At 40.8% G+C, this 13,363-nt stretch overlaps 2 long non-coding RNA genes across 2 annotated transcripts; both read left to right on the forward strand.

The window, feature by feature from the left end:
- Positions 1–1,015: 1,015 nt before the first annotated feature.
- On the forward strand, positions 1,016–3,372 carry LOC139835161 (uncharacterized). The gene is made up of 3 exons (XR_011750890.1): positions 1,016–1,346; positions 2,413–2,558; positions 3,293–3,372. It is a non-coding gene; the product is annotated as an uncharacterized lncRNA (long non-coding RNA).
- Positions 3,373–3,422: 50 nt separating this feature from the next.
- On the forward strand, positions 3,423–4,439 carry LOC127330040 (uncharacterized). Its single transcript, XR_007869096.1, has 2 exons — positions 3,423–3,532; positions 3,849–4,439. It is a non-coding gene; the product is annotated as an uncharacterized lncRNA (long non-coding RNA).
- The last annotated feature ends 8,924 nt before the right edge of the window (positions 4,440–13,363 follow it).

Genomic DNA, 13,363 nt, shown 5'->3' on the forward strand with positions numbered 1-13,363 from the left:
GGCCGCGAAATCACCGTCACATATTAGCACATTCTGTGGCGATCTCGATAGCTTCCATGACGAGTGTGGATGGGTCACAGAAACATTACGGAAGATAAAGGCGAGCTAGCAATTAATAAATCATATAATCTAGGAAAGCGAGAATTGAACTATCTTACCAGGACCTTTACGATTGAGAGTTAGAAACCGAGGCCATATCTGTTTTGCAAAAGAAAAAAAACTAGGTCTTACTGTTGGGTTTCATCTCCTCCTCGCACACGCCCGTGTTGCCCTACACTTGCCGACCGTGCGCCCGCATCCGCGTGGCCCACTCCTCCCGCTCGCGCACGTGCAACAGCGCCTCCTACTAGCCAGGCTAGGCTCCTGCGCCCTGCTCGCTTCCTCCGCGACCTACTTCCTCTCCCCGATCATCGGTGATGCCGCGTCGTTGCCCTAGCAGATGGCCCCCTATTCCCTGCATCACAAGTGATTGTCACTATTGGTCGCGGCTGCCGGTTCCTGTACGTGTCGTCACTGTTCCGAAGTTCACATCATAAATTGATTTGATTGTGGGGAATTCATCTTGGTGACTGAACTTGGAGTATTTATGTAGTAGTAGAAGGTAGCATTTGAATCATCATTTTTTATATCTCATTGACTGAACCTAATTTTATCCTAGCTAGCAGCCTGTCTAAATAGTCACGCACCTTATATTGTTCAGCACAAAAGCCATACCCCTTTGCCTCCTTCTAGCGCATTTAAATTTACTTTTTTTTTTGTTTTACACGTGACTCCTAGGGCTTGAATAGACCCATTGCAAAACATTTTGGCTTTTTCTAAAATTCCAGAATATTTGTTGCACAATATATAAAAATTAAATGTGAATAAAGGAAAAATATGTTTCCCTCCACAGAAAGTCCACTCCCTCCAATTTTCCCACCAAAAATTATATCTTCCCTCCACTTCTTTTATTTTCATCGATTATATCTATGTTCCCAGGTCTCACGTAGTTGAAAATTTTCCAACCTATATCTAATCGTGCGTGGAGGCAGCACCCACTTCCCCTATTCTCCTGCTCCTCTCCCCCAATTCTCTCCACGCATCAGATCAATCGGAGGCGTCCTCCGATCCGTCCGCCCCAGCAAGTCGAACGGCGCTGCCCTCCCCATCTGCAGGTTCCACCGCCGGCCTCGCCCGTAACCTTCTCCTCTGCGCCCCAGCCCGCTCGAACGCCACTGCCCTCCTCGCCGGCGGGATCGGAGCCGCCGGCCTCAGCCCCGACGTCCTCCTGTGCGCCACTTCCCTGTTCCCTCCGACGAGTGCTGGTCTATTCGCGATCACGATAACACCTGCACTCCGACTGAGTGGTGTGTTTTTTTTTTCTCTCCCCTTGCAGGTTGTGTTCCGATTCCTATATGTCGTACATTAATTTCATGTGTAGACAAAAGCCATGGAGGCTAGCTAGCAATGCTACTCGTTTATAGTATTCCAAATCAGATATACCTCCATGGTAGTTAATCCATCCACTAAAAGCACTAGGTACTCTGTTCCAGAAAATTAAACTTCAGCTGAAGAAAGTTGTTTTGACGCTATAAAACTTGTTGTTTGTCCAAGGTCTTAATATGGCAGAAAACAGTTTAGCTGCGCATGGTGTTGGTATGAGGGGATGGGTACATGTGAATCCTGGTTTGGCTATTTCACAAAATTTGTAATAGACGTTGTATTTGGCGATTCAGCCGGCATGTACTAGTAATGGAATACATGGCGTTCCTTTCCAAAAATAAATAAGGTATTCTATTCTGGGTACATATTTCTTTTACTGAATTTAGTGAAGTTTATTGAACTAGAAAAACAATATTGTGTATGCTTCTCTCATCAATCAATATATACATATATACTCAACCTTATTAATAGCATCTAGTACAAGAAGATCCAGTGTGGAAGAGATATTTTTTTCTAATAAGTAAATTCAGCCATGATGATATATCATTAGTTAGTACTACTCCATGATGATATTACTGAATCTCAACATGACTTCTATTGGATTACCTACAGTGTTTTCTTGTAAAGGGAGTAGCTCCTATTTTAATTGAAAGCTTAAGCTACAGTTGCATGATCTCTGTGTTTTAAGTAGTTTGGTTAAACATTTTTTTAAATATACACACAGACAAGCATGATGTCATATAAACATGTGTGCTGAAACTACTACAATATGTCCTCAAACTAAATGCTTTTGAGGTGATGCTATGTTTACATGCTTTCCTCATTAAAGAGATAAAGTGAGTCATGATATTGCTAGGAGGGTCAGGTATACATGTACATGATGCCTTTGTTAAATAACTTATTGTATGCTTATGGTCATTGCTTTTCTAAATCTTGCCATTATATGTTAACATTTTTTTCTAATGTTTCATCATATCCTTCTTCGCCAAGGTAGTACAATCATGCCCGCAACTCCGGAGTATGAGAGAAACAGGTTGGCAAGGATTGCGAAGCGCAAGGCTGAGGAGGCAGGGCATCTTGCAAACATACGAAACATAGCTAGTCAACTGAACAAATGGTCAGATGAGGAAAACAAGGTTTGTACCAACTGAATCTGTGTGGGCACTCTAGTAATGTTCGATTGGTGAACAAATCTCACGAATAGAAGTACAATTCTGATCAATATACTGTTGAGAATTATGTGTCAAAGTTTAAACCTTGGAAAGTGTAGTTGCCTTACGCTAATCAATAGAGGCATATGCGTTTTTCATTTATAAAGTATTACTGCAGAGTACTATTTTTCCATCTGCATCTAACCAATACGTTGCTGGCTTTTCCCTATTATTTTGCCTCGGTACTTCTAGATTTGACCTACATCAGGTCAGAACTTCAATGTATGGTTAACAAATTATTTGTTGGAGCATTGTATTCCAGATGCACATTTTCTTACAAAATGAGATACATAGTTTTGGATAAGGTAATTTAGAAAGAGACATTAAAAACTTCTTACAAATTGCAATCTCATTTTTGGACTCTTTTGTGGAATGCGCTGCTGCAGAAGAGCTGGGAATTACCCACATGTTAGCATCGGCATAAGGCCTGGGAAATGCGTTGTACCATTTCCTGATCCTGCTTGTAGGTAACCCTATTAGGATTTCAGCAATACCAATGTCGCAATTGTTAAGCATATCTGAAGCCATGTATCCCTTTACTGTACTTACAGTCTGTCATGTATATCTACATTCTTCATCCTTGTAGTGATAGCATGTTTACTGTTTTACCAGATATTCCGTTGCTAATTATAATACTAATATTCATTTGCTTCATATAGAAAATCTGTGCGACGAACAAGGAGAACCAAGAAGCTGTCAAGCATCACCAAACTACATGTTCTATAGTCGGCTGCACATTTTGGTAACTTTGATATTTGGAATACTAACTATATGAATTGCTACGTCTTTAGAAAAAAGACAAGTACAACAATGAGGACCCTAGTCCCATTGAGTTTTTCAAAGAGACCAATACCAATAGAAAGACGGGATGCATGAGCGCCGCTGCCCTTGAAGCTTATGTGAGATTTCTATCTATTTTTGGTTACTTTGCTGGCTGCTTTCTGTGCTGCTGGCTATTTGATGTGCCCCTGACTGTTTATGTGTTGTTGGATGTTTGCTATGTCGCTGGCTGCTTGTTGTGCCGCTGATTGCTGCAATATTTGTTGTTTATGTGCTACTGGATACTTGATGACTTGTTGCTGTTGTTGGTTGTTTGCTTCATGAAAGGAAAAAATATATTTTGTACATGCTTATGGATCTTATACTATGCTTTTGCAAGTTTAATTGAACATATAACCTTTATGCAACCTGAGCAACAATGCTTCTCTTCTACAGACTGACATGGAAAAGAGAAGGAGTGAAGCACAACAAGAAGATGAGCACATGGTGTCTGGTACACATATTGTGGCTGAAGTTCTAAAGGAGCACAACTCCTCAAGCACCTTCCTTTCAACCATGGGGTACCAATCAAGATCTGAGACGTTTAGGACATCATATTCTGAAGAACGGATTCGAGAGTTAGAAGAAAAGGTTGAACAACATAAGAGAGAAGCAATAGAGGCAAATGCAATGTACCAACAACATTTAACCGAGAGAGGTCAAATTCAAGAGGCTGCACTAGAAGAGATGCAAAGGAAACAACAAGAAGAATTAGCGGCAATGAAGAAGAGCCAACAAGAAAAGAATAAAACATATGAAAAAAAAGCAAGAAGAACATGGCAGTCTTATTAGCTTCCTCTTACAAAAACATGCAACGCAGAATTAGACACCATACTTGATGGTGCATTGATGCATGGTGGTGCTATTCTAGCATGAACTTAGTTGCTCGTCCTTAGTTATGACAAATTTACAGTGCAACGTAAGAACTTATTTAGTTATGTAAAATGGTATTTGGATATGAGATGATATTTGGTCGTGAGTTAGATATATATTGTGATTTCAATGCCAATTAAGTATATGTATTCAAAATTAATTTTGATTCACAATCTAATATTAATTCTATAAATTATTTAAGTAACAATTAAAGAAATAAATATTATTTCTTGAAAATTACACACGAAATAAATATATATTTTTGATTTGGGAAAAAATAAAAAAATCGAAAGATATAAGGATTATTTCTAAATTAATGAAATGACATCAGATATGATGTCATTCGCATCCGTGACGTCTCCTAGAAATGGGATGATCTTCTACGTGATGACATCACACATGACGTCATCCATACTCCGTGACGTTTTCTGGCGTGCCACGTCACTAGGGAGTAATCTGTGACGGGGATTCCGTGACGAGGCCCGTGACACTCAAACTACGTCATAGAGGGGTCTTCCATGACGTTTATTGCTATTGCATGACGTTTCGAGCTTGTCACAGTAAATCAAATCTCTTGTAGTGTCACCGTCCTATACAAAAATCAGGTGCCATATTTTCAGTTACGCAAAATTTATTCTGCCAAATATGTTTCGGCTCGTATACTTTTATTTGCGTGTAGTTTTTTGCGTCGTAATATAATCGCAGATCGGAACAAGTTTCTACTACTTCATCGCGCACAGTCGCCTATCGCGGACTTAACACACTAAGGTGTTCACCCATCGCGGATATGCCGGATCGACTGCGTCCTCTTCATCGACTATATCGGCCACATCTACTACTTCCGGCCAGGTGCCACGCGACTACAGACTGTGTCTGAGGCACAACTTGCGTCCACATCGGCGCACCCGATAAAAAGCTAAGTTTTCCTCTTACTCCAAGATCCACTTATTTAATTATTTTCGCCATACTCGAATACTCGGGGGCTGCGCCATTACAATATTACAGCAAATACACCCGACACTCGGGGCTGCACCATTACATTGTTACCGCGAATACACCAGATTACTCGTGGGTATATCTTCCTCGACTCAGTGGATTTATTTTCTTCGGCTTAGTGGATTTATTTCTTCGGCTCTGGACTTCTTCGGCTTAGTGGATTTATTTTCTTCGGCTCTGGATATATCTCCTTCGGCTCAGTGGATTTATTTTTGGCTTAGTGAATTTACCTTCTTCGGATCAGTGGATTCATTCTTCATCGGATTCATCTTATAAGATTCATCTATATGGATATTACTTGTTTACTCTTATACAACATTACCCGAGGCATTTCGGGTCAGTGGATTTATCATCGAGGATTATTATTGGATTTATTTTCTTTGACGGATTCATCTTCTATGGTTATTACTGGATTCTTCGGCTCAATGGATTCATCCTCTATATGGATCCATATTATATTATTATCAATGGATTCGTCTTAAATGGCTTCACCTTATATGACACCACGATTCCGTCAACTTCTTCGACGTCACGACTAACACTCGGGGGCTCGACAACGACTTCGCGCAGGTCACAACTGCTATACGACGCCCAAGCAACAATCATAACGTCACCCTAGCAGTGCACGGGGGCTCGGCTATTTCTTCATCAAACAATTTGGCGGCATCTATTATCGCTATTTGGTGGTTTCTACTTCGGCTCGACTTCTTCTATGCAGTCGAAGACTTTATTGCGCGTTGAATTTGTCGTATCTAATAAGCTAAGTGTTTCCTTTTAATTTGCATAAAGTTGATTATCATTTACTTTTGCCGCACACGACACTCGGGGGCTGTTCGGCATAAATTTACTTTACATATCATCGAATCCGAGCATCTGACACCGCATGCGAAAAAGAGAGTCAAGGAAAAGATAGAAAAAGTTTGTTTATTTGTGCAGGAGAAAGTAAATTTCAAAGTATTCAAGTTCTTGAGCCTATGTCTGGATGCGCGCACCCGACCATAGCCTCGGGGGCTACTCCCATCGGGAGCGCTGGCCGCGCACCCGACGAATTTTTCCTCAAAAGAGAACCCGGCGAAATCTTGAGAGAACCCGACGAAATTGTCTTCAAAAGAGAACCCGACGAAATTGTCTTCAAGAGAGTATAGGACCCGACGAAAATTTTCCTCAAGGAGGACCCGAAGAATTGTCCTCAAGGAGGACCCGAAGAATTTTCTTCAAGGAGGACCCGAAGAAATTTTCTTCAAGGAGGAACTCGGCGAAATTTTAATCAAGGAGGAAGCCCAAAAAAAAAAAGAGGGTGGAAAAATCTTCGGGTTCATTAACTCGTTATTTATTCCGAACAAAAGCATCGGCGAGGTACCTGACGACAATATAGAAGAACCCAATATATTCGGCTATCCCATCACGCCGCGAAAAATATAGAAGAGCCCGAAAAACGGGTCATTACATCAGTCGAACAAGGCACTAGACAACATATTCTCGGAGCGCGTCTGATACGTCTCTGACGTATCGATAATTTTTTATGTTCCATGCCACATTATTGATGATATCTACATGTTTTATGCATACTTTATGTCATATTTATGCGTTTTCCGGAACTAACATATTGACGAGATGCCGAAGGGCCAGTTGCTGTTTTCTGCTGTTTTTGGTTTCAGAAATCCTAGTAAGGAAATATTCTCGGAATTGGACGAAATCAACGTCCAGCATCTTAGAATCCCCGAGAGCCGCCAGAGAGGGGCCACAGGGGGCCCACACATGGTGGCGGCGCGGCCCAGGAGGGGGGCGTGCCGCCCTAGTGTCTGGTGGCCCCAGACCCCCTCCGAGGCTGCCCTTCCGCCTATTTAAGGTCTCCGTCGCGAAAACCCTGTCACATTCGACGAAACCAGAGAAAACCTTCCAGAGCCGCCGCCATCGCGAAGCCAAGATCTGGGGGACAGGAGTCTCTGTTCCGGCACGCCGCCGGGACGGGGAAGTGCCCCCGGAAGGCTTCTCCATCGACACCACCGCCATCTTCACCAACGCTGCTGTCTCCCATAAGGAGGGAGTAGTTCTCCATCGAGGCTCGGGGCTGTACCGGTAGCTATGTGGTTCATCTCTCTCCTATGTACTTCAATACAATAATCTCATGAGCTGCTTTACATGATTGAGATTCATATGATGATGCTTGTAATCTAGATGTCATTATGCTAGTCAAGTGGGTTTTACTTATGTGATCTCCGGAGACTCCTTGTCCCACGTGTGTAAAGGTGACAGTGTGTGCACCGTGTGGGTCTCTTAGGCTATATTTCACAGAATACTTATTCACTGTTATGAATGGCATGGTGAAGTGCTTATTTATATCTCTTTATGATTGCAATGTGTTTTGTATCACAATTTATCTGTGTGCTACTCTAGTGATGTTATTAAAGTAGTTTATTCCTCCTGCACGGTGTAATGGTGACAGTGTGTGCATCGTGTAGTACTTGGCGTAGGCTATGATTGTGATCTCTTGTAGATTATGAAGTTAACTATTGCTATGATAGTATTGATGTGATCTATTCCTCCTTTCGTAGTGTGAAGGTGACAGTGTGCATGCTATGTTAGTACTTGGTTTGGTTATGTTGATCTGTTATGCACTCTAAGGTTATTTAAATATGAACATTGAATATTGTGGAGCTTGTTAACTCCGGCATTGAGGGTTCGTGTATTCCTACACAGTTAGTGGTGTTCATCATCCAACAAGAGGGTGTAGAGTCTAGCATCTATCTATTTATTCTGTTATGTGATCAATGTTGAGAGTGTCCACTAGTGAAAGTATGATCCCTAGGCCTTGTTCCTAAATACTGCTATCGCTGCTTGTTTACTGTTTTACTACATTTATACTGCATGCAATATTACTACCATCAACTGCACGCCAGCAAGCACTTTTCTGGCGCCGTACTACTGCTCATATTCATTCATACCACTTGTATTTCACTATCTCTTCACCGAACTAGTGCACCTATTAGGTGTGTTGGGGACACAAGAGACTTCTTGCTTTGTGGTTGCAGGGTTGCATGAGAGGGATATCTTTGACCTCTTCCTCCCTGAGTTCGATAAACCTTGGGTGATCCACTTAAGCGAAACTTGCTGCTGTACTACAAACATCTGCTCTTGGAGGCCCAACACTGTCTACAAGAATAGAAGCACCCGTAGACATCAAGCTATTTTCTGGCGCCGTTGCCGGGGAGGAAAGGTAAAAGGTACTCACACTCCGGATCTCGGCTGCTAAGCTATTTTCGCCGTTGTAAGTGCTCGAAGCTATTTCCTTTAGATCCTGCAATTGCATCTTTTTGTTTCTTGTTTACACTAGTTTGGCATAATGAACAACAGTGAGCTTCTTATTCTATTTCCTGATTTAAGACATGGATGGTTTGATGCGAAAATTAAAAAACCTATGGAACATATTAGTATGAACGCTTTGAACACCATTGTTGCTAATGATATGGAAAATTCTAAGCTTGGGGAAGCTGGCTTTGATGAGCATGATATTTTTAGTCCCCCAAGCATTGAGGAGAAAATTTACTTTGATGATACTTTGCCTCCTATTTATGATGATTATAATGATATTGGTCTTTTAGTACCGCCTGTTGTGGAGGATAAATTTGATTATGATTACAATATGCCTCCTATATTTGATGATGAGAATAATAATGATAGCTACTTTGTTGAATTTGCTCCCACTACAACTAATAAAATTGATTATGCCTATGTGGAGAGTAATAATTTTATGCATGAGATTCATGATAAGAATGCTTTATGTGATACTTATATTGTTGAATTTTTTCATGACACTACTGAAAGTTATTATGAGAGAGGGAAACATGGTTGTATGCATCTTAATAATGTTAAGTTTCCCCTCTTTATGTTGAGAATTGTGAAGTTACTCTTGTTTTATCCTCTTATGCTTGTCACTTTGTTCTTCATGAATTCATTTGTGTACAAGATTCCTTTTCATAGGAAGCATGTTAGGCTTAAATTTGTTTTAAATTTGCCTCTTGATGCTCTCTTTTGCTTCAAATACTATTTCTTGCGAGTGCATCATTAAAACTGCTGAGCCCATCTTAATGGCTATAAAGAAAGAACTTCTTGGGAGATAACCCATGTGTTTATTTTGCTACAGTACTTTTGTTTTATATTTGAGTCTTGGAAGTTGTTACTACTGTAGCAACCTCTACTTATCTTATTTTATTGCATTGTTGTGCCAAGTAAAGTCTTTGATAGCAAGGTTGATACTAGATTTGGATTACTGCGCAGAAACAGATTTCTTGCTGTCACGAATCTGGGCAGAATTCTCTGTAGGTAACTCAGAAAAATCTGCCAATTTACGTGCGTGATCCTCAGATATGTACGCAACTTTCATTCAATTTGAGCATTTTCATCTGAGCAAGTCTGGTGCCACTTTAAAATTCGTCTTTACGGACTGTTCTGTTTTGACAGATTGTGCCTTTTATTTCGCATTGCCTCTTTTGCTATGTTTGATGGATTTCTTTGTTCCATTAACTTTCAGAAGCTTTGTGCAATGTCCAGAAGTGTTAAGAATGATTGTGTCACCTCTGAACATGTGAATTTTTATTATGCACTAACCCTCTAATGAGTTTGTTTTAAGTTTGGTGTGGAGGAAGTTTTCAAGGGTCAAGAGAGGAGGATGATATACTATGATCAAGAAGAGTGAAGAGTCTAAGCTTGGGGATGCCCCCGTGGTTCATCCCTGCATATTTAATGAAGACCCAAGCATCTAAGCTTGGGGATGCCCAAGGCATCCCCTTCTTCATCGACAACTTATCAGGTTTCTTTTCTTGAAACTATATTTTTATTCAGTCACATCTTATGTACTTTACTTGGAGCGTCTGTGTGCTTTTGTTTGTGTTTTTTTGAATAAATGCTTGTGTGGGAGAGAGACACGCTCCGCTGGTTCGTATGAACACATGTGTTCTTAGCTTTTAATGTTCATGGCGAAGGTTGAAACTGCTTCGTTCATTGTTATATGGTTGGAAACGAAAAATGCTACATGTAGTAATTGGTAAAATGTCTTGGATAATGTGATACTTGGCAATTGTTGTGCTCATGTTTAAGCTCTTGCATCATATACTTTGCACCTATTAATGAAGAAATACATAGAGCTTGCTAAAATTTGGTTTGCATAATTGGTCTCTCTAAGGTCTAGATAATTTCTAGTAAAGAGTTTGAACAACAAGGAAGACGGTGTAGAGTCTTATAATGTTTACAATATGTCTTTTATGTGAGTTTTGTTGCACCGGTTCATCCTTGTGTTTGTTTCAAATAACCTTGCTAGCCTAAACCTTGTATCGAGAGGGAATACTTCTCATGCATCCAAAATCCTTGAGCCAACCACTATGCCATTTGTGTCCACCATACCTACCTACTACATGGTATTTCTCCACCATTCCAAAGTAAATTGCTTGAGTGCTACCTTTAAATTTCCATCATTCGCCTTTGCAATATATAGCTCATGGGACAAAATAGCCTTAAAAACTAGTGTGGTATTGAATATGTACTTATGCACTTTATCTCTTATTAAGTTGCTTGTTGTGCGATAACCATGTTCCTGGGGACGCCATTAACTTTTTACCTTTGTTGAATATCATGTGAGTTGCTATGCATGTTCGTCTTGTCTGAAGTAAGGGCGGTTTTCACCATCAAATGGTTTGAGTATGCATACTGTTAGAGAAGAACATTGGGCCGCTAACTAAAGCCATGAATCATGGTGGAAGTTTCAGTTTGGACATAAAACCTCAATCTTTTCTGAGAATATTATCTGTTGTTGAATGCTTAAGCATTAAAAGAGGAGTCCATTATCTGTTGTCTATGTTGTCCCGGTATGGGTGTCTAAGTTGAAGAATGATCAAAAGCGAGAAATCCAATGCGAACTTTCTCCTTAGACCCTTGTACAAGCGGCATAGAGGTACCCCTTTGTGACACTTGGTTGAAACATATGTCATGCAATGATAATCCGTGTTAACCCAAGCTAATTAGGACAAGGTGCGGGCACTACTAGTATACTATGCATGAGGCTTGCAACTTGTAAGATATAATTTACATGATACATATGCTTTATTACTACCGTTGACAAAATTGTTTCATGTTTTCAAAATAAAAGATCTAGCACAAATATAGCAATCGATGCTTTCCTCTTTGAAGGACCTTTCTTTTACTTTTATGTTGAGTCAGTTCACCTATTTCTTTCCACCTCAAGAAGCAAACACTTGTGTGAACTGTGCATTGATTCCTACATACTTGCATATTGCACTTGTTATATTACTTTGCATTGACAACTATCCATGAGATATACATGTTATAAGTTGAAAGCAACCGCTGAAATTAATCTTCCTTTGTGTTGCTTCAACACCTTTAATTTGATTTATTGCTTTATGAGTTAACTCTTATGCAAGACTTATTGATGCTTGTCTTGAAAGTACTATTCATGAAAAGTCTTTGCTTTATGATTCAGTTGTTTACTCATATCATTACCATTGTTTTGATCGCTGCATTCATTACATATGCTTACAATAGTATGATCAAGGTTATGATGGCATGTCACTCCAGAAATTATCTTTGTTATCGTTTACCTGCTCGGGACGAGCAGGAACTAAGCTTGGGGATGCTGATACGTCTCCGATGTATCGATAATTTCTTATGTTCCATGCCACATTATTGATGATATCTACATGTTTTATGCATACTTTATGTCATATTTATGCGTTTTCCGGAACTAACCTATTGACGAGATGCCGAAGGGCCAGTTGCTGTTTTCTGCTGTTTTTGGTTTCAGAAATCCTAGTAAGGAAATATTCTCGGAATTGGACGAAATCAACGCCCAGCATCTTAGAATCCCCGGGAGCTTCCAGAACACCCGAGAGCCGCCAGAGAGGGGCCACAGGGGGCCCACACATGGTGGCGGCGCAGCCCAGGAGGGGGGCGCGCCGCCCTAGTGTCTGGTGGCCCCAGACCCCCTCCGAGGCTGCCCTTCCGCCTATTTAAGGTCTCCATCGCGAAAACCCTATCATGTTCGACGAAACCAGAGAAAACCTTCCAGAGCCACCGCCATCGCGAAGCCAAGATCTGGGGGACAGGAGTCTCTGTTCCGGCACGCCGCCGGGACGGGGAAGTGCCCCCGGAAGGCTTCTCCATCGACACCACCGCCATCTTCACCAACGCTGCTGTCTCCCATGAGGAGGGAGTAGTTCTCCATCGAGGCTCGGGGCTGTACCGGTAGCTATGTGGTTCATCTCTCTCCTATGTACTTCAATACAATAATCTCATGAGCTGCTTTACATGATTGAGATTCATATGATGATGCTTGTAATCTAGATGTCATTATGCTAGTCAAGTGGGTTTTACTTATGTGATCTCCGGAGACTCCTTGTCCCACGTGGGTAAAGGTGACAGTGTGTGCACCGTGTGGGTCTCTTAGGCTATATTTCACAGAATACTTATTCACTGTTATGAATGGCATGGTGAAGTGCTTATTTATATCTCTTTATGATTGCAATGTGTTTTGTATCACAATTTATCTGTGTGCTACTCTAGTGATGTTATTAAAGTAGTTTATTCCTCACGCACGGTGTAATGGTGACAAAGTGTGTGCATCGTGTAGTACTTGGCGTAGGCTATGATTGTGATCTCTTGTAGATTATGAAGTTAACTATTGCTATGATAGTATTGATGTGATCTATTCCTCCTTTCGTAGTGTGAAGGTGACAGTGTGCATGCTATGTTAGTACTTGGTTTGGTTATGTTGATCTGTTATGCACTCTAAGGTTATTTAAATATGAACATTGAATATTGTGGAGCTTGTTAACTCCGGCATTGAGGGTTCGTGTAATCCTACACAGTTAGTGGTGTTCATCATCCAACAAGAGGGTGTAGAGTCTAGCATCTATCTATTTATTCTGTTATGTGATCAATGTTGAGAGTGTCCACTAGTGAAAGTATGATCCCTAGGCCTTGTTCCTAAATACTGCTATCGCTGCTTGTTTACTGTTTTACTACATTTATAC

Source organism: Lolium perenne, chromosome 2, assembly GCF_019359855.2.
Source record: "Lolium perenne isolate Kyuss_39 chromosome 2, Kyuss_2.0, whole genome shotgun sequence".
Lineage (NCBI taxonomy): Eukaryota > Viridiplantae > Streptophyta > Magnoliopsida > Poales > Poaceae > Lolium > Lolium perenne.